Source organism: Sorex araneus, chromosome 6 (assembly GCF_027595985.1).
Source record: "Sorex araneus isolate mSorAra2 chromosome 6, mSorAra2.pri, whole genome shotgun sequence".
In the NCBI taxonomy this organism is placed as follows: Eukaryota; Metazoa; Chordata; class Mammalia; order Eulipotyphla; family Soricidae; genus Sorex; species Sorex araneus.
This window is the reverse complement of record NC_073307.1, coordinates 21388744-21414242: the sequence shown is the minus strand read 5'-3', so window position 1 is coordinate 21414242 and position 25499 is coordinate 21388744. Positions and strand designations below refer to the sequence as shown.

General features: G+C 42.5%; 1 protein-coding gene across 3 annotated transcripts in view; it reads left to right on the top strand.

Moving 5' to 3' along the window:
- Positions 1–15767: 15767 nt before the first annotated feature.
- The window catches only part of PURA (purine rich element binding protein A), a 94352-nt gene continuing 84620 nt past the window's right edge, over positions 15768–25499 (top strand). For all 3 annotated transcript variants that reach the window (XM_055142607.1, XM_055142603.1, XM_055142606.1), the window contains exon 1: positions 15768–16078. The gene's annotated coding sequence lies outside the window, so the exon portion shown is untranslated. The remainder of the gene's footprint in view (positions 16079–25499) is intronic.

Genomic DNA, 25499 nt, shown 5'->3' with positions numbered 1-25499 from the left:
AGAGGTTCTTCATCCTCTTAACCACTTCTTCGATGCTCTTGAAGGCGTTCCACACTGTTCTCTTCTTCCTGTGCAGTTCAGGTGATAGGTTGTTTGTCATGTTCAGTTCTCGACCTAGGTACACATAACTGCTGCATTCAGAGATGTTTGTTCCATTGAGGGCAAATGGGACATCAGGAACTAGTCTGTTTTTCATGAACACTGTCTTCATGAGATTCAGCTGCAGTCTGACCTTTCCATACTCACGGTCAAAGTCAGCCAGCATTCATGCCACTTGGCTGATATTTGGTGTTATGAGGATGATGTCATAAGTGAAGCAGAGGTGGTATAGTTGCTGACCATCTATCTCCACTCCCATTCCATCCCATTCCAGTCATCGCATGATGTTCTCAAGGGTGGCACTGAAGAGCTTCAGTGAAATGGTGTTGCCTTGCCAAACCCCTCTCTTTACCTCGATGATCACTTCCTTGTAGAATGGTGAGATCCTGGTGGTGAATCCATAATACAGCTCAATCCTGATGTATTGAGTTTGAACACCTTGTTTGGCTAGGGCTTCAATGACTGCTTCATTCTCAACAGAATCAAAGGCCTTCTTTAAATCAATGAACACTAGACAGAGTGGTATTTTGAACTCTCGAGAAACCTCAATGAGCTTGGTTACTGTGTGGATATGGTCGATTGTGCTGAATCCTTTTCGGAACCCAGCTTGCTCGCATGGTTGTCCTTCATCTAGTGTTCTGCCAATCCTATTCAGGACTCTAGTGAATAACGGACGTAGATGACGGACAACAGGCAGATTGGGCGATAGTTGCTAATGTCATGAATGTCTCCCTTCTTGTACAACAGGACAATCCGGCTGGTTTTTCACTGGGATGGAACCTTGCATTCAGACAGGTAGCGTGTGAAGAACTGAGCCAGTGTATTGACGAGTACTGGCAGCAGATTCTTCAGGTGTTCGGGTCTGACCTTGTCTGGACCAGGTGCTGTATGCTTCTTTACCAATGAAATGGCATGTCAGATTTTGGAAGGGAGAACACTGGGAACGACATATCCATCCTGTGGAATTTGGTATGTGGGCAGGTGGACATGGCTATCAAAGAGATCCAAATAGAAGTCATGGATAACCTTTTCCATTGCCCTTCTGGAAGATGTGATAGATCCATCAGGACATCAGAGGGCAGTCATCTTGGTCTTCTAGTTGGCGAAGGACAGGCCAACTATATATCCAAGATCAGAATTTGTAAAACTGCTTTTCCTGAGTTTTCTTAACAATTCATAAACTTATGTATGCACTCTACTAAAAAGCACTTACTGAAAACCCAGTTGACCTGAATGCAAAAAAAATCCACATTCTCTGCTAATTCTAAGCAAAATTAGTGTCAAGTACTATGAGTAATATGAGTGTTATGAGTTGTTCAGGAATGTGGCACAGTGGTAGACAGGGCATGTGCCTTGTATGTTTGAGACCCTGGTTTAATCCCCTGTATGGGGAGTGGGTAGTTTCTGCCTTCACCTGCTCCCCCAAACCTCACCCCTAACCCCCAAACACATTCTCTTTTCCTATCGTCTCTCCATCTGCCTCTGAGGCTCAATGTCAGTGTCCCACTCTTCTCTTAGTTCTCTCAGTTCTGTGAGCAGAGAGTTTACTCTGCAGGTCTGAGGTCTTCAAAGTTTACTGTACATGCTCCACTCATTCTAAAGCATCAAGGGGAAGGCAGCTGTTTAAACCTAATGTAGCTTAGTTTCTAAGGCATTCCTCATTATTCATTCCAAAATGAATTTATTTATTCCAAAAGTAGCTTTGCTCATTCATTCTTTTTTAAAAAACTCTATTTGATAATAGTTTGCTAGTTGTCACTCAAGAATATTTTCAGTGTCGGGGCTGGAGCGAAGGCACAGCGGGTAGGGCATTTGCCTTGCATGCGGCCGACCCGGGTTCGATTCCCAGCATCCTATATGGTCCCCCTGAGAACCACCAGGAGTAATTCCTGAGTGCAAAGCCAGGAGTAACCCCTGTGCATCACCAGGTGTGACCCCCCCCAAAAAAAAGAATATTTTCAGTGTCTAGACTATGCTTGAGAACCACACGGATAATGCAGCTACAAATAAGACCCTTGAGTTCCCTGCTCTCTCAAAGGGCCTACACACTTAAATGGAGGCAGACTGAGAAAAGGAGATTAATTCATAAATAATTCATCTTAGTAAGGGGGCTAGAGAGATAGTACAGCAGGTAGGGCATTTGCCTTGCATTAGCCAACCCAGTGTTCAATCCCCGACACCCCATATGATTGGTCCCTTGAGCACTACCTGAGTGATCCCTGAGTGCAAAAATCAGGATTAAGCCCTGAGTACTGCCAGATGTTGTCCCAAACTAACTAACTAACTAACTAACTAAATAAATAAATAAATAAGATATTTCAGTAAGAGAAGTAAAAGAGGGACCAGAGAGGTAGTATGGCAGGTAAAGTGCTTGTCTTGTATGCAGCTGACCCAGGTTAAATCCATGACATTAAGCTCCACCAGAAGTGATCTCTGAGCACAGAATCATAAGTAAGCCCTCAGCACTGTCAGGTGTGGCCCAAAAATAAAACAACAGCAGGAGCAACAAAAGAGGGGGAGGGAATAAAGAGAAAAGAAAAGAGAATAGGTAAATATGATTATATTTAAATGAGAAGGAGAGCTAAGGATGTGTCTCAGTGGTAGAATAATGTCTTCCATGTCCTGGGTTTGATCTGAGGAGGAGGAGGAAAAGGAGGAGGAGAAAGAAGAGGAGGAGAGGAAGAAGAGGAAGAAGGAAAAGGGAAAAGGAGTAGGAGAAGGAGGAAGGGGAGGAGGAGGAGAAGGAAGAGAAGGAGAAGAAGGAGGAAGAGAGGAAGAAGGAAGAGAAGAAGAAGAAGAAGAAGAAGAAGAAGAAGAAGAAGAAGAAGAAGAAGAAGAAGAAGAAGAAGAAGAAGAAGAAGAAGAAGGAGGAAGAGGAGGAGGAGGAGGAGGAGGAGGAGGAGGAGGAGGAGGAGGAGAAGGAGGAGGAGGAGAGGGGGAGGAAGGGGAGGGGGAGGAAGGGGAGGAGAAGGAGAAGGAGGAAGAGAGGAAGAAGGAAGGGAAGAGGAAGAAGAAGAAGAAAAAGAAGAAGAAGAAGAAGAAGAAGAGGAAGAAGAAGAAGAAGAAGAAGAAGAAGAAGAAGAAGAAGAAGAAGAAGAAGAAGAAGAAGAAGAAGAGGAAGAAGAAGGAGGAGGAGGAGGAGGAGAAGGAGGAGGAAGAGGAGGGAGGAGGAAGAGGAAGAGGAGAAGGAGGGGGGAGAAGAAGGAGGGGAGGAGGAGGAAGGGAGGAGGAGGAAGGAGGAGGAGGAAGGGGAGGAGGAAGGGGGAGGAGGAGGAAGGGAGAAGAGGAGGAGGGGAGGAGAGAAAGAAAGAAAAGAAAGAAAGAAAGAAAGAAAGAAAGAAAGAAAGAAAGAAAGAAAGAAAGAAAGAAAGAAAGAAAGAAAGAAAGAGAGAGAGAGAGAAAGAAAGAAAGAGAGAGAGAGAAAGATCTCTTTAAAGAGGCTGTATTTGTACTGAGAACTAAAGAATGAAGGGAAGTCAACCACACAGAAGCCAGAGCAGAGCACCAGCTGCAGAAAGAATATCATCCAAAGGATAGGAGGCGATCTCCAACTTGATGTGATCAAAACATGAAGGGAGAGCCAGTGAGGCTGGTGATTGGTATGGAGGCTCAGAGTGGCAAAGAATGAGGTTAGAAAGTTAAGTAAGGATCAGACTTCTGCTGGGTCTTGCAAGTTATAATAGGTTAGATTTTATTCTAAGTCACTAGAGAGCTTAAGCAGAGGAATGGCATGATCTGATTTCTATTTCAAAAAGATGACTCTGAAATATAGCGGAGATTGTGATATCCAGGAGTGGAAGCAAGGAAAGCTGTTAGGATCTGAACAGGATCCCAGGTGGGAGGCAGCAGTGGCTTAGCTTGGTGGCAGTGGAGGTTAAAAGGAAAAAAAAAAGTGGAGCTGGAGTGATAGTACAGCAGGTAGGGTGTTGCCTTGCATGCGGCTATCCCAGGTTTGATCCCTGGCATCCCATATGATCCCCTGAGCACAGCCAGGAGTAATTCCTGAGTGCAATTGAAACAAGGCTGGAAGACTGGATGAAGTGGGTAAGGAAAGTCATGTGCATGAGGATGACTCCATTTGGGACTTGAGAAACTAGAGAAAAAATGGCCCTGTTGGTTGAGGTGGGAAACTGAACACATAAGAGAATGGGGCTATCTCCATTTTGATATAATAACACTGAGACACCTATTTAAACTCAAATTCAAGTACTAGTTGGATATGTAACTGTGGACTTCAAATGAAAAGACAGAGTTAAAAGTCTGAATTTTGAAAATAATATCTAGATGATATTTAAAGCTATGGAACTAGATAAGATGATGAAAAGGGCAAGTGGATTGGGAAGAGGACCCAGAACAGCTCTGTCCAAGAGAAATATATGTGAGGACCCTCTTAAAAATTGTCAGTAGCAGATAAAAAAGCAAAAAGAAATATGTAAAATTAATTTTTATGGCACAATATATCTAAAATATTCTTTTAACACATCATCATAAAATTGTGAAACTTTGTGTGTGTGTGTGTGCTGTTTTCTTGATTTCAGGTTTGTACATTTCACCAGTGCTTTATATACCTTGAACATTAACCCTTTATCAGATGAGTATTGGGCAAACATTTTCTCCGGGTCTGTGTGATGTCTTTGCATGTTGGTCACTGTTTACTAGATTTAACCATATTTGAAGTTTACGTGGCTTTATTATCTTTCTCTGATGAATTTTAAAGAGATATGTTTCTTTCCATGAATCAATACTGAGAATCCAACAAATGTCCCGGAAGGCATTTTTAATGCATATTTCCATGAAATCTTATTAAATTTTATAAATGCTCCAACATCTGGGAGACAACCTGCCCCCAAAGTTTTAAATTTCAAAATCATCAAAATTGTGAAACTTTTATATTCCTTAAGTACTTTTCATTTTTTGCCACCTAGAGAAAACTCAGGCCCCACATAGACATAGCATACACTTTCTCACTGAGCCACATCCTGAGCCTTTATTCATTTTGAAAAACTATCTTTTGTGGCCCCAGAGTATGTTTGATGCACACTGCATATCTTATTGCATACCAACTCTGAAGTGCTCAGCCTGCTACAGATGGTGCAAATATAGAACTAGGTCTGGGACAGCCCTACATTTAGAGGTTGAGTAGAGGAAGACAAGTATAGTCCAAAATCCAAAAAGGAAAAGAAATGCAAGCTAAAAAGTACAACCCATTAGACAGGGGAAGAGCTAGCTTTTCCTTTTTCCTTCTTGAGAAATACTAATTTGAGGGCCAGGGAGATAATAAAAGGGTTAGGGAGTGTGCAACACGATTTAATTCTCTGGCATATCACCTTCCAAACACCATCAGTCACAAGAAGAAAAAAAAATCTGGAAAATGACCAGAGATGATAGCACGTAGGGTATTACTTTGCACGCAGCAGTGGATTGATCCCTGGCTTCCCATATGGTCCCACATCCCCACTACGAGTGATCCTTGAGCACAGAGCATTGCCCAGAGTAGGCAAAACCACCACCACCACCACCACAACAAAAGAAATCTAAAAGACTACTAGATGGGAAATAAATCAGGCAAAGTCTCAAGCAGAAGAGAGTCTTCTAGTCAAAACAGTTGACAGAAAATAATGTACTAAATGGACTATTTGCAAAGAAAGTTCTCGGCAAAATTAAAGGAAACAACAGTGTTGAGGGTGTAGAGGCACCCAGGAACTCCTGAGAATTTGTTGAGATATTCTCTTTTTTTCTGCACAAATCTTTAATACAGGCTGTAACAAGGGGGTTGGGTAGGGGGAACTGTGATGTTCTTTTTTTAAAAATTTATTTATTTTTTAATTAGTGAGTCACCGTGAGGGTACAGTTACAGATTTACACATTTTCGTGCTTGTGTTTCCCTCATACAATGTTCGAGAGCCCGTCCCTCCACCAGTGTACATTCTCCACCACCAATGAACCCAGTATCCCTCCCCCCCGCAATCCCATCCCCCCACCCCACCCCGCCTTTCCCCCAGCATGTGAGGCCAGCTTCCAAGTTATGGAACCAACCTCCTGGTATTATATACTACTATTCTTTTTTTTTTTTTTTGCTTTTTGGGTCACACCCAGCGATGCTCAGGGGTTACTCCTGGCTTTGCACTCAGGAACTACTCCTGGCGGTGCTTGGGGGACCATATGGGATGCCAGGGATCGAACCCGGGTCGGCCGCGTGCAAGGCAAACGCCCTACCCGCTGTGCTATCGCTCCGGCCCCTATACTACTATTCTTGAGTGTTAGTCTCCTTCCTTAAACAGAAAGAGGAAAAGTAAAGAAATTATTACTGGAGTCCAGTGAAGGTTGGAACGACGTAGGTGCCTTCTCCTTCTTCCTCACTCTCCTCCTCCTTCTTTTTTTTTTGTTTTTGGGTTATAATGGGCAATGCTCAGGGGTTACTCCTATCTCTGCACTCAGGAATTACTCCTGGCAGTGCTCAGGGGACCATATGGGATGCCGGGGATGAAATCCAGGTCAGCTGCATGCAAGGCAAGCGCTTTACCCACTGTACTGTCTCTCCAGCTTGAATCCAACTTCTTTCTGCCTCTTCTGTTCTTCCTTCTACCTATCCCCATGCCAAACTGCTGCTGAATCAAATTGGAAGCCAGGGGACAAATGGGACAAGGCAGATGAAATGCACGGAAGTCAGTGTTCCAGGATTTGGAGCAGGACATGGAAGACTGTGATGGGGGTTTGAGGTGGGGCTTCAAGGAGATAAAGTTTCCCTACATAAAAGACGTGTGTGGATAGGAATATCAGCTCTATGCTAGTTATGAGGCACAAACTGTGGGCTAGAAATGAGGGGACGGGAGAACAATATATAAGTGACACTTGTAAATTCCCAATGGGACTGTAGTCACTCTGTATTTCATTGATGTTTCTTCCTATATGAAGTGGGGAGCAGGGCGGAGGGGGGCAAGGAGGGGATGCAGCTTGGGGAGGTGACTATTTTGTGCTTTGTTTTATCAAATAGAAGGTTTTATTTCACTGTGTACAAGATGAAGAAGTGGCAGAGGTTAAAACATTTCTTTGCCCTTTTGAGGTCAGAAATCCTGTGCAGATTTTGATATTCTGTCATCTTGGGTTCTCTCCTCCTGCACTGCTGGAAAGAAGCTGTCACCTTGCTGAGACACTGCTTCCCGAGGCTTTGACTTAGACAAAGGCCTGATGCAGACATGTGAGGTCACAAAGCTTCTGTCACCTGTGAACACAGTCAAATAAAAATCAATATAGCATTGTGGGAAAGCAGGTAGGTTCTGGCTCAGATTGCTGGAGTTTAAGAACCAGCTCTATGACAGACATGGTGTATGTCACTAGGTAATGCTTTTCTTCACCCCCGTGCCTTGTAGAAAAGGGGGATAACTATAGAAATTATTCCAGGGGTTATCTTAAGATACTTTATATATAATGATTTATTATGCACATACTTTATGACAAATACATTATTGTACTGTCTGTAAGGTGGAATAAATGGGAAGTTATAAAAAATTTATCAAATATAACTGATGTGGCATGAAAGATGTTGAGTGTAACTGGGTGCTGGAAGGAGGTAAAGTGATATGCATGATACCCTTTAAGTAACAGAAGTGCAAACCACAGTGTCTAATAGAATAAAAGGGAGAGAAAGAAGAAAAGTATCTTTTTGTACCCCCTTTTTTGGCCAGGAGCCCTTGGAGGACCATGCCAAATGTCTGCAATAGAGACACTTGGGAGGGAAACTGGGGACATTGGTGGTGGGAAATTCACACTGGTGAAGGAATGGGTTTGACCACTGTAGGACTGAAACTCAATCGTGAACAACTTTGTAACTGCATATATCATGGTGCTTAAATAAAAAAACTAAAAAAGATATTTTATATACAACGCTGAAGTAATAGTACAGGTTACTGTGTTTAATTGCTTGCCTTGCACACATTGGACTTCAGCCAGATTCCTGGCACTGCATGTGGTTCCTGGAGCACTGCCTAGAGTGACCCTGGGCACAGAATCAGTTCTAAGCCTTGAACCAGGTGTGTCCTTCCCTGCCCCCCAAGAAAGATATTTCATATACAGTGCTTAGAACACCATCTGGACTAAAGGGAATGCTTAAGAAGAGTTCTATTATTAATATTACTGTTTGTTTGGGGCCACGCCTGGAGGTGCTCAGAGCTTACTCTTTGTACTCAGGGATCACTACTGGTGGCCTTCTAGGAACCTGTAGTGAACAGGGATTGTTCATTTGCAAGGCAAGATCTTTAATCCCTTTACTATCCCCGCCCAGCAGTTAATTTATATCCTACATATAAGCAAAGCCACCTGCTGATTGCATTTTACTTTCAAATTTATTTGCCTAGCAGATTCACCTCAATTCACCACATTTCCAAAAAAAGAAAAAAGAAAAACGGACAGATTTTCTTTTTTTGTTTGTTTGTTTTTGTACCACACCCAGTGGTACTCAGGGCTGACTCCTGGGTTTATGCTTAGGGATCACCCCTGGAGGGGCTCAGGGTACCATGTGGGGTGCCAAGGATCAAGCCCAGTTTGGCCATGTGCAAGGCAAGTACCCTACCCACTGTATTATTGATCTGCCCCCAGGATTTTATTCCTTTTAGTAACGAAGTAACACTTAACTAACTATTCATAGTGTATCTTCTTTATCTTGTCATCTGCCAGTGGGCATTTACATTGTTTCCATGCTGTGCTGCTAAAAGCATATGGGATATATACATATATATAATATTAATATCTTCATATTTTTAAATACCTAGGAATAGTAATTCTGGCTCATGTGATGCTACTATATTTAGTTATTAAAGGAATCTCCATACAGAATTGAATATTCTGTCACATACTCTCAAATATATGACCACTTAATCTTTGACAAAGGAGCAAGAAATGTGAAGTGGAACAAGAAAAGCCTCTTTAACAAGTGGTGTTGAGAAAACTGGATAGCTACCTGCAAAATAATGAACTCTGACCTCTGTTTAGTGCCAGGCACAAAAGTCAGATAATTGTGGATTAAAGACCCCAATATCAGACATGAATCCATAAGTTACATGGAGGGAAATGTCGGCAGAATCCTCTATGAAACTGAAGCTAAAAGCATCTTTAAGGATGAAACACCATTGATCAAGCAAGTGGAAACAAACATAAATAAATAGGACTACATCAAACTAAAAACTTCTGCACTTCAAAAGAAACAGTGACTAAAATACAGAGAGAGCCCGCAGAATGGGAAAGAAAATTTACCCAATACCCATCTGATAAAGGATTAATATCTAGGATATACAAGACACTAGTAAATTTTACAAGAAAAAAACCTCCAACTTCATCAAAAAATGAGAAGAAATGAACAGAAATTTCCTCAAAAAAGAAATACAAATGGCCAAAGGCACATGAAAAATGTTCTATACCACTAATCATCAGGGAGATGCAAATCAAAACAACAATGAGATAATCATCTCACACCACAGACACTGGCACCCATTCAAAAGAACAAAAGCAACCAGTGCTGGCGTGGATGTGGGGGAAAAAGGATGCTCTTTCACTGTTCGTGGGAATACTGACTAGTTCAGCCTTTCTGGAAAACAATATGGACATTCCTTTAAAAACTAGAAATTGAGCTTCCATATGATCCTGCAATACCACTTCTGGAAATATATCCCAAGGGTGCAAAAAAGCACAGTAGAAATGACATATGTATCTATTTGTTCATGGCAGCACTGTTCACAATAGCTAAAATCTGGAAACAACCTGGGTGCTTGAGAACAGACAACTGGTTAAAGAAACTTTAACTAGTACATCTACACAACGGAATATTATGCAGCTGTTAGGAAAGATGAAGTCATGAAATTTGCTTATAAGTGACGGTCATGGAGAATATCATGTTAAGTGAAATGAGCCAGAAAGAGAGGGACAGACATAGAAGGATTGCGCTCATTTGTGGAGTATAAAATAATATAACATGAGACTGACACACCAGGACAGTAGACACAAGGGCCAGGAAGATTGCTCCATAGTTGTAAGCCTGTCTCATGAGCGGGGCGCAAAAGGCAGCTGAAATAGAGAAGGGATCACTAAGAAAATGATGGTTGAAGGGATCGGTCGTGATGGGAGATGTGTGCTGAAAGTAGATAAAGGACCAAACGTGATAACCTCTCAGTATCTGTATTGCAAACCCTAATGCCCAAAAGTAGAGAGAGAGTGTGCCATGGAGGCAGGGGGAGAGTGAGAAAGAGGGATATTGGTGGTGGGGAATGGGCACTGGAGGAGGGATGGGTAGTTAGATCATTGTATGATTATAACTCAAACATGAATGCTTGTAACTATTTCACGGTGATTCAATAAAAATAAATAAATAAATATTAAAGGAATCACCATACTGCTTTCCATAGAGGTACCATCAATCTACATTTCCTTTCATAGTTTTTTTTTTCTTACCGCTATTCTTTCTCACTCATGAACTTACCACTTTTTCAGACTTCCATTTCTTCATTTTCTCAGAAACACAAGGCCATGATTTCTTTTTTTTTAAAATTTTTTAAATTTTTATTTAATCACCATGTGGAAAGTTACAAAGTTTTCAGGTCTATGTCTCAGTTATACAATATTCAAACACCATCCCTTCACCAGTGCCCATATTCCACCACCAAAATCCCAGGTATACCCACCGCCCCCCGCCCCCCCACCCCAAACTGTATAACTGATGAATTTCACTTCATTTGCTCTTTACCTTGATTACGTTCCATATTGCAACACAAAACTCACTATTGTTGTTGGAGTTTCCCCCAGAGAAAGACAGCCCTACTAAGGAAGCATTTGATAATTGGTTTTCCATTAAAAGATTGCATGTTTTCAGTTTTTAGACTCGGATGTATCCCAGTCCCGCAAGCCGGAGCCGTGTTAGTTGCTGCTCAGTGTCGCCAGGGCTCCATCTGGAGAAGGTGTTGTGGCTGCACCTCCTCCGTCCGGATCCCCGGTGTTGTTGGCCCGGTTTTGGGTCCGGAGCATTTCTCCGGCCGCATTGCTCACCAGAATGCCTGGCCTCTTCTCTGTTGAATGTAAGGCCATGATTTCACATTGAGTGTCTTCATGTCCATGGAGTCAGAATCAGGAGCTTTTCTTTTCTCTTGTGTACAACATTTCTTTCAATACTTCCTTAAAATATATATATATGTATATATATATACATACATATATAAACATATATATCAGGGGAAAAGTGCTATATCTAGTACAGGGAGAAAAGTGAGACTTTCCTTCCTTCTTTTCCTTTCCTTCTTTTTCCTCCTTTCCTCCCTCTTCCCTCTCTCCCTTCCTTCCTTCCTTCCTTCCTTCCTTCCTTCCTTCCTTCCTTCCTTCCTTCCTTCCTTCCTTCCCTCCTTTCTCCCTCCTTCCTTTTTTCTTCCTTAATACCTTTCACAAACTCAAGGCCTCACATACAAAGCAAGTGTTCTATCACTGAGCCACATCCCTATCACTCTGACCCCCTTTTTTGACCAGGAGCCCTTGGAGGATCATACTGGGGATCATATCCAGACTCTCACAACAAAACATGGGTTCCAACCCTTTGAATCTTCTTTCTAGATCTCTTGTCTTTTCAAGAACTCATTTGTTTATTTTTTTTCCTTCTGTTATCACTGTCATCCCATTGCTCATCAATTTGCTTGAGTGGGCACCAGTAACATCTCCATCGTGAGATTTGTTGTTACTGTTTTTGGCATACCAAATACGCCACGGGTAGCTTGCTAGGCTCTGCTCTGAGGGTGAGATACTCTCGGTAGCTTGCTGGGTTCTCTGAGAGGGGCAGAGGAATTGAACCCAGGTCGGCCACGTGCAAGGCAAATGCCCTACCCGCTGTGCTATCGCTCCAGCCCTCTTTCTGTTATAAAATCTGTTTTCTTCCATATATTGACCACTACTTCCTATCAATAGGTAAACAAGCCTTATTATTCATTAAAAAGATCTATTTGAGGGCAAAAGATGTGATTCAGTGACAGTGTGAATGTCTCACTTGGATGACCCTGGTTTCAATCTAGGTACAACGGTACAAGGAAATTTCCTTAAGCCCATATTCCCTTCACTCATTGTCCCACTTTTTTGTTCTCACTCACAGCAAAACTTCCTGAACCCTTTGTCTATAGACCCTCTTCACTTCTTTTCTTGTGCTATTCTCTCAATCCCCTCCTAAGAGATTGTATCAACTTCTTTTTTTTTTCACTTAAAATTCTCTATCAAATGCAGAGAGAAGGGGACTTTCATCCATTTTTGGTGTGGTCCAGTCTTTTTGAAAAGCAATATGGACATTTCTCAAAAAAAAAATAGAAATTGAGTTCCTATTTAACCCAACACTACCACTGCTGGGAATATACCCTTGAGGCCCAAAACCACACAGTGGGAATGCCATCTGCACTTCTATGTTCATTGCAGCACTATTCACAATAGCTAGAATCTGGAAACAACCCGAGTGTCTGATAACAGACAACTAAATAAAGAAATTATGGTACATCTACACAATGGAATATTATGCAGCCACAAGGAAAAATGAAATCATGAAATTTGCTTATAAATGGTTGGATATGGAGAGTATCATGCTGAATGAAATGAGTCAGAACGAGAGGGATAGACATGTAATGATTGCACTCATTTGTGGACAACAAAAAATACATAGTCTGAGACTAATATCTAAGGACAGAAAAAGCAAGGGTCAGGAGAATTTGTTCACAGTTGAAAGTATGCTTTAAGTATGTGTTGGGTGGAGGGCAGTTAGCCTAGAGAAGGGACCACTATGACAATAATAGTTGGAAATTATCATTCTGGAAAAGAACTGAGTGCTGAAAGCAGGTAAGAAGTTATACATAATAAACTTTCAGTATTTGTATTGCAAGCTATAATGCACAAAAGGAGGGAAGGAGGTAGGGAGGAGGAGGGAGAGAGAGACAGAGCGAGAGAGAGAGAGAGAGAGAGAGAGACAGAGAGACAGAGTGCCTGTCATGGGTACAGGGTGGAGGGAGTGGGACAGGAGGGTAACTGAGGCATTGGTGGTGGGAAATGTGCACTGGTGAAGGGATGAGTGTTGGAACGTTTTATGTAAAAAGAAAATTTGTCGGCATTTAACATTGTAGTCCCAGGTTGAGTGCCTGGCAGTTGGTAGGCACTCAAAAAATGTGTGTCCAGTGACTGAATACTAAATAAGAATGAGACTCTCATGTAATTTTTTATTTGTTTCAGGGCACACTCTCCCATCCAAGTACTAACCAGGCCCGACCCTGCTTAGCTTCTGAGATCAGACAAGATCGGACACGTTCAGGGTGGTATGGCCATAGAGAGAGTATCTTGCCCCCTCGCCTGGCTGTCTTCACCGGGGCCCCTCAGAGTGGGTGGGTTGAGTCTCCCTCTGCATTCCAGCAGAGCCCCGGCAGCTGAAGACCTCCTGAACCCAGCCACAGACATGCTCAAAGCCCCTCTCCACATGCTTGGATGAGACTCACGCATAAAGGAACCGGCAGAGGAACCCAGGTGTGCAGGACCCAGGCTGAGATCTCCAAGCTTGCTCAGATTGAGACTGGGCCTCTTCTGCCCAGACCCCCCTGTTTCCAGTAGCTAGGCTTATCCACAGTAGCATATCCACAAACTGCCCCCGGCACCATGTAATCCCACCAGCAGCAAACATCCAGAGACTATAAAACCAAGCCATTTTATAGCCTAGTTCTCCCTCTTGAAGAACCTGGCAAACTACCGAGAGTTTCCTGCCCTCACGGGAGAGCCTGGCAAGCTCTCCATGGCGTATTCATATGCCAAATATAGTAACAGTGATGGGTCTCATTCTCCTGACTCTGAAAGAGCCTCTACAGCGGCACTGTTGGGAAGGACGAGTAAACAGGCTGCTAAAATCTCAGGGCTAGGATGAATGGAGATGTTACTGGGCCTGCTTGAGCAAATCGATGATCAACGGGATGACAGTGATATAGTGATATAGGGCACACTCAGCAGTGCTCAGGATTCTCTCTTGGCTCTGTGCTCGTGGATCACTCCTGGGAGGGCTAAGGGACCATATGTGGTGCTTGGGGTCAAAACTAAGTCAGCTATATGCAAGGCAAAGCCTTACCCATTATATTTCAGCCCCTTCATATAATTCCTTAATCTTAGTTCTGATTGATAACTTCACATGGACAGTAACATAAGCATTTCATAGCTGATTCAATTCTCTATAAGTACTTCTAAATACAAAATAAATGATACTTCAATTATGCCTTTATAAGATTATAATTTTTCCTAAAATCAGGTACTGCTCTCTTTATTTTCATATACTGGGAGCCTAATCTAGTGTCTGAAATATAATAGGTTCTAAAAGTATGTTGGTGGTTGAATATTAATCAAGGTCTAAATATCAGCTTTGAACTTAAGTAGTGATGATATTAAAATGTCTAATGGCAATCCCCCTTCACAAGAACCTCTTGTGAGGAGCTGGAATGATATTACAAGCAGGTAGGGCATTTGCCTTGCACACGGCCAACCTGGGTTCGATTCCCAACATCCCATTATGGTCCCCCGAGCACTGCCAGGGGTAATTTCTGAGTGCAAAGCCAGGAGTAACCCCTCAAATCCCTGAGCATCGCCGGGTGTGACCCAAAAAGAAAAAAAAAACCTCTTTTGAAATGAGAGGGATGGGGTATAAAATTAGAATATAGAAAACAATAAAGCATTTTATTTATAAGAAGAATTCAACTGTGTATGGATAACTCCAGGAATTGAGAAAAACGAAAACAATTTTAATAAATGTTCTTAGTAATACTTTGGGTGATTCTTGCTTACTACCTTCATTATTGTTCTCAAGTTGTTTTGCGTAATGAAGACATTTCCTACAAAGAATTCTAGGTTTCACAAGTATCTATTTTATACCATTTCTTTCATTAGAACTTTCATAGGATTAGAGCCAAGAATATTATTCAGCGATGGAGCATCTGCCTTGCAGGTAGGAGGCACGCCTTGCAGGTATGCCTTGCGTTTGATCCCCAGCACTGAGGAGAAGGAGAAATGTTCCTAAGTAGAGAGAGATTTAGGGGAGATGACCTGGCGGGGGGTGTTATTTTCCCCCAAAGAACCACAGTGATTTACTGCACCATCGTTCTCTCGATATATCCCTCCAGGGATATATCCCAACCCCCCGCTTGTGGTGGTTGTTGTGGGGATCGCTCTGGCAGTGCTGGGGGGCCCAGAGCCACATCTGGTGATGCTGAAGGGGGCTGGGGGGTGGGGCAAGGCAAGCAACCTCCACAGCCCGCACGTGCAAGGCCACATCCCTGCTCGCCGCAGGGGCCTCCAGCGCTTCCCTTCTTAAGTGACTCGACTCAACGGCTTCCTCAGTAAATAGGTGACAGGTCAACGCGTCCAGTTACGCTTTGTACCGAGGAGCCGAGCGTATACCCTCATGAGAGAGCAAACGCAGCTCCAGAGGCAGGCAGGGACGCGCCCGTACCCGGGCTTTTAAAGGGAGTGCGGGACCAGCTGGCCAGGACCGCGCCTTCAGCGGCGACCTGGGCCCCCGGGCGGCCGCCCGAGGGTAGATGTCGCTCGTGTGCGCCAGGGGGCGCGCCTCCCCTCAGGCTCCGCGCGGCCGAGCGCGCCGCGGCCTCCGCCTGTGCCAGCTGCTGCGGCCCCGCTGCCCCCGCGGGAGCCTCGGACCCCAGCGAGCGCGGCCGGCCTTGGCCCGGGCGGGCGGGAGCAGGGCCGCGGGGCCCGCGCGGAGGCGGCGATGCTCCGCCAGGCGCATGGCGACGCCGCAGGCCCAGCCCAGACACGCGCGTGTGCCGGCGCCCGGCGTCCTTCAGGTGGCTCCTCTGGCGCGCGGCCTCGCCGCAGCCCGCGCCCGGCGGTGGCCGCCCGCCTGCGTGACCGCGGCGACGCGCCCGCCGCGACGTGTGTGTGCTGAGCGGCGCTCCGGGCGCGGCGCCTCCCGGGGTCCGCGGGGTGGCGACAGGTGAGCGAGCAGCCCGGGGGGGCCGCGGGGCGGGGGGTGGCGCTCCCGGCCGGGGTCTCGTCCGGCCGCAGCGGCTGCTCGGGGAGCGGCCCCCCAAGACGCGCGGCGGCGGCGCGGGAACGCCGGGCCCGGCAGGTGAGTGGAAAGGGGGGGCGAGGGGGGGGCGTCAGAGCTCCCCGTGCTCCCGGGGGCGCCCCCGTGCCGGCACTGGGGCACTGTGGGCCCGCCCCGTGCATTCGTACGCGGGTGACAGAGGAACTTGGGCAGGTTGACACGGTCTTTGCATATGGACCCGAATGCCGCGGGTTAGGGGGCCGGGGACTCCCTGGTGGACCCCGAGAAGGGCCCCCCCAGCCGGCCACTGGCCGCACAAAGAACGTGGAGGCGCGCCGCGGTGGTCTCCGCGGGATGCTGGTCCAGAAAGAGCCTGGAAGGACACCACAGGAACCATTCCCGCCAGGTGACTCTGTGGGTGCCGCTGTCACTCGTGAAGCCAGAGAAAGAGCAGGTCACTGGCAGAGCAAAAGGACCCCCAGGTGGCTGCCCCCTCCACTGTGACTCTTCACCAGGGAAATGAGCCCAGTGGGGTCAGCGAGTCATCGCTCCTAGATTCCGTCAGAGGACTTAGACCAGTGCGAGGCGTCAGGCCCAGTCCTCAGCGCCAAGGCAGGCCCTTCAAACAGGAGCAGGCCTGGTGCTTCCGGAGTGGGTGGCAGCTGGAAATGCTGGGAGCACCAGGAGCCTTGGTCGAGGAGAAGCTCCTCCTCAGCCACCCCCCTCAAATGGGTGGCAGTGACACAAGGGACAGTTTCCTCTTGCCACCTTTTCCCTTACAGGACGAAAGCTCCTATAAGGTCCTACCTCAGGTGTGATACTAGGACAAGTTGGGGACCCCAGACTAGCTATGTTGTTTATCCCTCACTACCTATCAGGTCAATATTTACTGAGCACATAGTTCAACCCTTAAGAACCTATGGATGGTAGAGGAAACATATCTATAAACACAAAATACAGGGCTACATGATACATACCACATACATTGGAGAGATGTACTAAGGATGAGGATAAATAAATTCCATCAAGAAATTTCACAAAGGAGATGCTGATGAACTCGGGTAAACTACAATTCAAAGGACAAGGAAAGAAATGCATCATGTAAAAGCAGCCACAAAGCTGCATTCCTAAAGGGGTTTAAGTCCCTGGACAAACCACCCTGTGTGTTTCCTCCCTAAAACATTTTATGAATAACACCTTTGAAGAAAAAGCAACAAAATCCTTGAAGAAATAGAAACAAAACAAAAATTATGTTAGATTTTGGGATGCGAAAGATGCAATTCAGTTTGGCTATGTTTTAAGTCCTTATGTATGAATTGATATATGTATACGTGTTTTTATCACTGATAAGCCAGCATGATACTATTAACTAAAACAGTTATCTACATAAGCTTTTTCTAGATTGCACTTTTGCATAAGGCAAAGTGCATAAATATACTTTTAAATTTCATTTGAAGCAAGATAGGGCTCAAATTTGGGGTGTGGTGTGGTTGAGCTATACTTGGTGGTTCTCAGGCTTTACTCCTGGCTCTGTGCATAGAGATCCCGTCTGGCAGTGCATGGGGCACCATGTTTGGTCCTGGGAAACAAACTGGGGTCAGCTACATGCAAGGCAAGTACCTTAATGCCTGTACGCTTTCCAGCTTTAGGGCTCAAATTTAGAAACACTAAAGTGGGTAGGGCGTTTGCCTTGCACGCTGGCCAACCCGAGTTCGATTCCTCTGCCCCTCTTGGAGAGCCTGGTAAGCTACCGAGAGTATCTTGCCTGCACAGCAGAGCCTGGCAAGCTACCCATGGTGTAGCCAAAAACAGTAATGACAAGTCTCACAATGGAGATGTTACTGGTGCCCGCTCAAGCAAATTGATGAGCAACAGGATGACAGTGATTACAGTGATTACAGTGAAAAAATTTCTTCCTCGACTTTCTATGTCTCATGTAGTAAAATATTTCAATTTCTCATATAGTTAATATGTAACATCCCAATTAAGACTGGTGATACATGTATGTATTAAAAAAAGGAGAGAAAGAAATAGAATATTCACTACCATTTTCTTTGGTCTAGGCCGGAGTATATAAATCAGCGATGACTGTACCACTATTGTTTAGCACTGTTAGATACAATGAAGTATTCAAGCACATATAAACATAGTTGCCATGGCTATTCATGTAAAAAAAATCAGAAAATGTTTTTCCTTGTGTATATATTGCACTTATTGGACAGTAAGTTTAACCAAATGTTTTGAATTCAAGAGGTTAATGGTTTAACTCAATAGAGAATATTCGCATGAACACTTAGAAGTAACACAGGAAAAAGGAAATGAAGTCCTAAACTATGCAGGAAAGACTATAGGTGTTATCTGTGTTCTGAGAATGGAAGCAGTATTAATGGGATTTGCAACCTTCAGATTGCCATGTCCTGGCCACAAATATTTCTTAAAAAAACAATAGCACTATAGCACTATGTCCCATTGTTCATCGATTTGCTTGAGCGGGCACCAGTAACATCTCCATTGTGAGACTTTTTACTGTTTTTGGCCTATCGAATACGCCATGGGTAGCTTGCCAGACTCTGCCGTGCAGGCGGGATACTCTCAGTAGCTTGCCGGGCTCTCCGAGAGGGACAAAGGAATTGAACCTGGGTCAGCCGCATGTAAGGCAAATGCCCTATCCGCTGTGCTATCACTCCTGTCCTAAAGAACAATATTTTGTGAAAATTTTATTAAAGAAAACTTTTGAAATAAAAATTTAAATTTAAATTTTTTAAAGGAAAAAATTTAAATTTAAGAAAAACTCATCTCCTTTGTGAAGTTTCTTTCAAACCTTTATCTAGAATCACCAAGAAAAAAACAACTCAAAAAAAATCAGAAATAAAAGAGATGTTATAACTGATACCACAAAATACAAAAGATCATAAGAGACTACAGTGAATAAATTGTCAAATGCCAAAAAAATTGGACAGTCTTGAAGAAATTGATAAATTCCTAGGAAGAATTGATAAATTCCTATCAAGGTTGAATCATGATGGAATAGAACATATGAACAGACTAAGGAAGGAACAGTAAGGAAATTAAACCAGTAATTTTAAAAGGGAATTTTAATAATTTTTAAAAACTAAGAAATAAAAGTCCATCATCAAACAACTTCACCGGTGAACTCTACCAAACATTCAAAGAAGATTTAATACCAGTTCTTTTAAAACTCTTCCCCAAAATAGAAGAGAATAATTTTTTTGTTTGTTTGTGTGGTGTGAGGGATAAAACTTAGGCCCTCATATATAGGAGGCATTTGCTCTGTTGCTGAGCTACATTCTCAGCAAAAACAAAACTAAACAAAACTCTCCTAAATTCATTTTCTAGGGCTACCATTTTCCTGATACCAAGTACTAAAGAACATAATAAGAAAAAATAGTTACAGAACCAGGGTTATAATTCAACAATAAAACAATGGCCTTACAAGTATGAGGTCCTGGGTTCAATACTCAACAGGAAAAAGGGAAAGAAAAGAAAGGAAAAGAAGGAAGGAAGGAAGGAAGGAAGAAAGGAAGGATGGAGAGAATCATGTGCCATGATCAAGTGGGTTCTAATTGAGTGATGCAAGGATGATATACCTACAAATCCATAAAATGACGTCACTATATCACTGTATCACTGTCATCCCATTGTTCATTGATCTGCTCAAGCGGGCACCAGTAACGTCTTCATTGTGAGACTTGTTACTGTTTTTGGCATATCGAATATGCCACGGGTAGCTTGCCAGCTCTGCTGTGCGGGCAAGATACTGTCGGTAGCTTGCTGGGCTCTCCGAGAGGGATGGAGGAATCGAACCCAGGTTGGCTGCGTGCAAGACAAACACCCTACCAGCTGTGCTATCACTCCCATGGTACAGAAAAGGGTAAAGATATAGTTTAAGTAGATGAAGAAAAACCAACAAATCCCAACATCCACTTATGAAAAAAACTCATAATAATGCCATAACAAATGCCATATGATAAGCCAATAGCCAGCATCATATTAAATCGTGAGAACTGAAAATCTTTTCTCTTAGGTTAGGAACAAGCCCATTCTTACCACTTACAGTCAGCATAGCATTGAAAGTCCTAGTCTGAGTAATTAGACAAGAAAAATTAAGGCATTAGAGTTGGAAAGGAAGAAGTAAACCTCATTATTTTCAGTTGACATTATATACAAAACCTTAAGGATTCCACCAAAAAAAAACCAAATAAGAGCTAAAAAATGAATTCAGGAAAGTTGCAAGATGAAAATACTAAATAGTTAAATAAGTGCACGAAAAAATCTGTTGTATTTCTATACACCACTAAGGACAATCTGTAGCACTGTAACATTGTCCTCCCTTGCTCATCACTTTGCTCAAGCGGGCACCAGTAATGTCTCTATTGCGAGACTTCTTGTTACTCTTTTTGGCATATCGAATACGCCACAGGTAGCTTCCCAGGCTCTGCTGTGCAGGCAGGATACTCTCAGTAGCTTGCTGGGCTCTCCGAGAGGGATGAAGGAATCTAACCCGGGTCAGCCGCATACAAGGCAAACACCCTACTTGCTGTGCTAAGGAGGAAAAATTAAGAAAACAATCATATTTATAATTACATTTATAAAAGAGTAAAATACCTTAAGTAATTTTAAGAAGGTAAAAGATTTGGCTGTTAACTTTGAGAAGTTGGTAAAAGAAATTGAAGAAGAGAAAAAGAAATGAATCTCATGAATATATAGATTATAATTAATGTTGTTCAAATGTCTATAGTGACCCAAAAAATCTACAGATCTACAGCAATTCTATAATTATTCCGAGGGCACTTTTCAAAGAAATTGAACAAACAGTCCTAAAATATATACGCATATATATGGAACAAAAAGGGTCTAAAATAGTTAAAACTATATTATTAATGAAAATAGCTAGATAAATCATTTTTTGGTTTCAAACTATATTATAAAACTATAAAAATAAAGTACAGTACATATGGCACTAAAAACATATTTATCAATGGAACATAATGGTATTTATATACATGGTCAATTAATCTGTGAATAAAACAGTGAAAAATATACAATGGAGATATGAATCCCTTAAAAATGGTGCTGGAAAATTTAACAACCATATACAAAAGATAAAACTCACTATTAGATTGTACACACAAAACAATGGGGGAAGCAATATCTGGCAGTGTTTGGGACTTACTCCTGGCTCTGCTTGGGACAAAGTTCTGGAGGTACTTGTGGGAATTTGTCATGCTAGAAATAGAACCCTACTCATCCCTGTGCAAGGCAAATGCCTTACCCACTGTACTAGCTCTCTGGTCTTGTATACAAAACTTGAATCAAAATAATCGAAGACTTAAATTGAAGATCTAAAATAATCAAACTACTAGAAGAAAACATAAGCAATAACTTCTTTACATAGTTTGGTGGTAATTTTAGAAATTTTATGCTAAAAGTAAATCAACAAAAGTGCACAATAAACATGTGAAACTACAAACTAAACAGCTTTTGCACAGCCAAAGAAACCATCCATCAAATGAAAAACTGATTTACTGATTGGCAAAAAATATTTGTAAATTATATATTGATAAGGAACTAAATCTAAACTACATTAAAAAAAAGCCGTACAACTTAAAAGAATTAGGTATATGATAGACATACAACTTAAGAGAAAAACATTTAAATAACTTATTTTTTACGGTAAAGGGGCTGTGGAGACAGTTCTAGCTGGATTATATGCTTTGTGTGCAAGAGCTTACATTATGTAAATTCCAAATTTGATCCTCAGAGCTGCATGGTCCCCAGAGCACCTCTGAAAGTGACCTAGTCACTGACTCATAAATATATTTGAGCACCACTGGGTGTGGCCCCCAAACAAAAAGTATAACAAAAAAAATGGGTGGAAGATCTGATAAAAATGTTTCTAGGGACTGGAGTGATAGCACAGCAGGTAGAGCATTTGCCTTGCACGTGGCTGACTCAGGTTCAATTCCCAGTATCCCATAGGGTCCCCCAAGCATCGCCAGGAGTGGTTCCTGAGTGCAGAGCCAGGAGTAACCCCTGTGCATTGCCAGGTGTGACCCAAAAAGCAAAAAAAAAAAAAGGTTTCTAAAGATTTCATACAGTATGCCTGGGGTTGATGGCTCTGTGACAGAAAAGTACCTGCCTTGCAAATGAAGCTCTGAGTTAAATGTATAATCCCCCAGTCTCCACTGCAACTAAAGATGTTCCAGCACTGCAGGCAACTCTAGTAAGCACTAATACCAGGATGTGTTTAAGCACCACAGATAAATGAATACAATTCCCACAGAGCACATGTGCAGGTACTGCAAATGAAGACTGTAACACCTAAAAAGGACTACAGCTGAGTGTGTGTGATCTCCCTCAAGGCAACTAAGGGAAGGGATGGGGGAAGGAGGAAGACATGTAACTGGCCAGTAGATATACAAAAAAGACAATATTAACTGGAGGGATAGGTAAATGGTAGAGTACTTTCCTCACATGTGTGAGACCCTGGGTTAAATCCCCAACACTGCAAAAGTTCAAATTAAACACTATATCATTAATAATCAGAGAAATGCAAATAAAAACCAGAATGAAATATCACCTCACATCTGTTAGAATGTCTATTACTTTAAAAACAACAGTAAGGGGCCAGGGAGATAGTACAGGGGGTAAGGTGCATACCTTGTACGTGCCTGAGTTGGGTTAGATCCTTAGTATCCCAAGCATTAGTAGGTGCAGCCCTGGAGGTCTTTCACACAGCACCAGTTGGTTGCTGTGGTCCTGGACAGGCACCAAAGTGCTTGAGCAGCACTACATCCGTGGGCCCTAACTTACAACTGCCTGGCCTAGCTGGCCATGAATCACTAGGAATGACCCTGGGCCCCTGAGCATCATCTGAGTACTTTTTGTCCGCCCCCACCGTGTTACCCCATTTCCCACAAATAAAGATAATAAGTATTGCCAACAAGGTGCCGGAAGTGGGGCTGGAGTGATAGCACAGCGGCTAGGGCGTTTGCCTTGCATGCGGCCGACCCGGGTTCAAATCCTAGCATCCCATATGGTCCCCTGAGCACCGCCAGGAGTAATTCCTGAGTGCAGAGCCAGGAGTAACCCCTGTGCATCGCCAGGTGTGACCCAAAAACAAACAAACAAAAAAAACAAGGTGCCGGAAGTAAACTGTTGTACACTCTTGATGGGAATGTAAGTTTGTTCAGTCATTATGTAAGTTCCTTTAAAAATTGAAAGTAAAACTACCATATGATCTAGCATTTCCATTTCTATGTATTTATCCGAATAAAATAAAAACACTAACTCAAAATGATATATGTACCCCCATATCTGTTTTAGCACTTTCCATAATAGCAAAAATATCCAAACAATCAAAAAGTCCACTGCTGAATGAATAAATGAAGAAGTTGTGTTCTGTATATGCAAAAAAAAAAGCAGCCTTGGGGACCATATGGGATGCCAGGATTGAAGCCGGGTCAGCTGTGTGCAAGGCTAGCTCCCTTCCCACTGTATTCTTGCTCTGGCCCCAGTTGTAAGTTAATAAACAAAACGAACTAATCTTTCATTGTACGAAAGAAATCTGAGGCACAGTGAGAAACAAAATAAGGCCCCACAATACACTATGGGTGCTTTTAAAAAAGATGTAGCCTTTAAAAAATAATTAAATCTTGCCATTTGTAACAACATGGATTAATTTGAGGGTATTACATAAGAGAAGAAAGTTTTATAGAGAAAAATAAAGGTTTTATGACCTCACTAATATCGAAAAGAAGAAGAAGCAATATGGAAATAGATAAAGGAAGGAAACTTAGTCACCTATATTCAAGTATATTTAATTATTGTTAATAGAATAATTTGAGAAAAGAAAAATCAGAGACATTTATCATGCCACATACACAAGAAAAACTTCAGCTGTGTGTGTGTGTGTGTGTGTGTGTGTGTATGGTACTCACACACTGAGGAATCAAACTGAGGACCTCACACATGAAAGACAAGTGCTTAGCCACATCCTCAGCTCCTTCACGAGAAAAACTCTAAATGAATAACTTAAAACCAAAATAGAATAAGTTATACAAATTCTGTTTTTTAAATGAATGAATTCTTTAATCTCTGTGTAGAGACAAGTGTTGTAACTATACTTTCAAATACAGAGACAAGAAAAATAAAATAAATTTGACTAAGTAAATGTAAAAATATTTTGTTGGATTTTTGGATTTGTTTTGGGATCACATCTGGTAGTGCTCAGGAATTACTATTGACTCTGAACTCAGAGATCTCTGCTGGTTCGGTAAATCGTATCAGGTGCTAGGAATCAAACCCAGATTGGCTGCACACAAGGTAAGTGCCCTAACCACTGTACTATCACAAATAAAAATGTCTTATTTGACAGAATATCATCAGCTAAGTCAAAATACAACTTAGAATATGTTTATATATGCATCACAGATAAAGGCTAATTTGTCAAGTTTACTTTTTATAAAAACTTGCCCAGGGCCAGAGAGACAGCTCAAAGAATTGCGCATTTGTATGTGGGAGGCCTAAGTTTGATATCTGGCACCTCATGGTCGCCTAAGCACTGCCAAGAGCAGCCCCTAAGCACAGATCAGGGAATAGCCTCAAGTACTATGGGGTGTGACCAAAAAGCAATAAAAATAATCTTCAAAATGAAAAAAAACGTACAAAAAACCCTGTAGTTTTTTCGAGAGTGAAACCTATAGTTTATTGATAGTTTTAATGAATAGCAAATTAACCAAGATGTATAGGAAAAGATATGTTTTAAACACACAAAAGATGCTCAACTTCATAATAGCTGTAAATCATTAAGTCTTAGTGAGATTTTTTGAATTGAATTTGCAAAAATATCAAAACTTGAAAACACACGGTGAGCATGTAGAAAATGATACTCTCATACATTGAACAAATGCTAAATGTCTTGCTATTTTTGGGAAGAAGACTCTCACTAAGGAAGAAGAACCATTTAAGTATGGAATGAGGAAAGCAAGAAACTTGGAATTTCTCTAAGTCCAGACTCATGGAATTAGAGAAAATGGTGCAACTCTTGGTTTTTAAAATATAAATATATCCTAGTTCTGGATGTTCAAAGATTTAAGAAGCAAAAACAACTCAATAGCAGTGAACAGGCCAATTGCCCAGACCTTGCTTTCTAATTCTAATTTCTATTCCCCACTATTGCAATATGGGCTCCTTTGATAAATGACTGATTCCAGTCATTTTCCCCTTGCTGGGCAAACTAGATCTAGCTAGAGCCAGAAAAGAAGTAACACCAGAGCGTAAGTGGTAAAAAATGAACAAAGCATGTTACAAGTACCCGGAGACAAGCTGGAAGAGGCTCCCACTG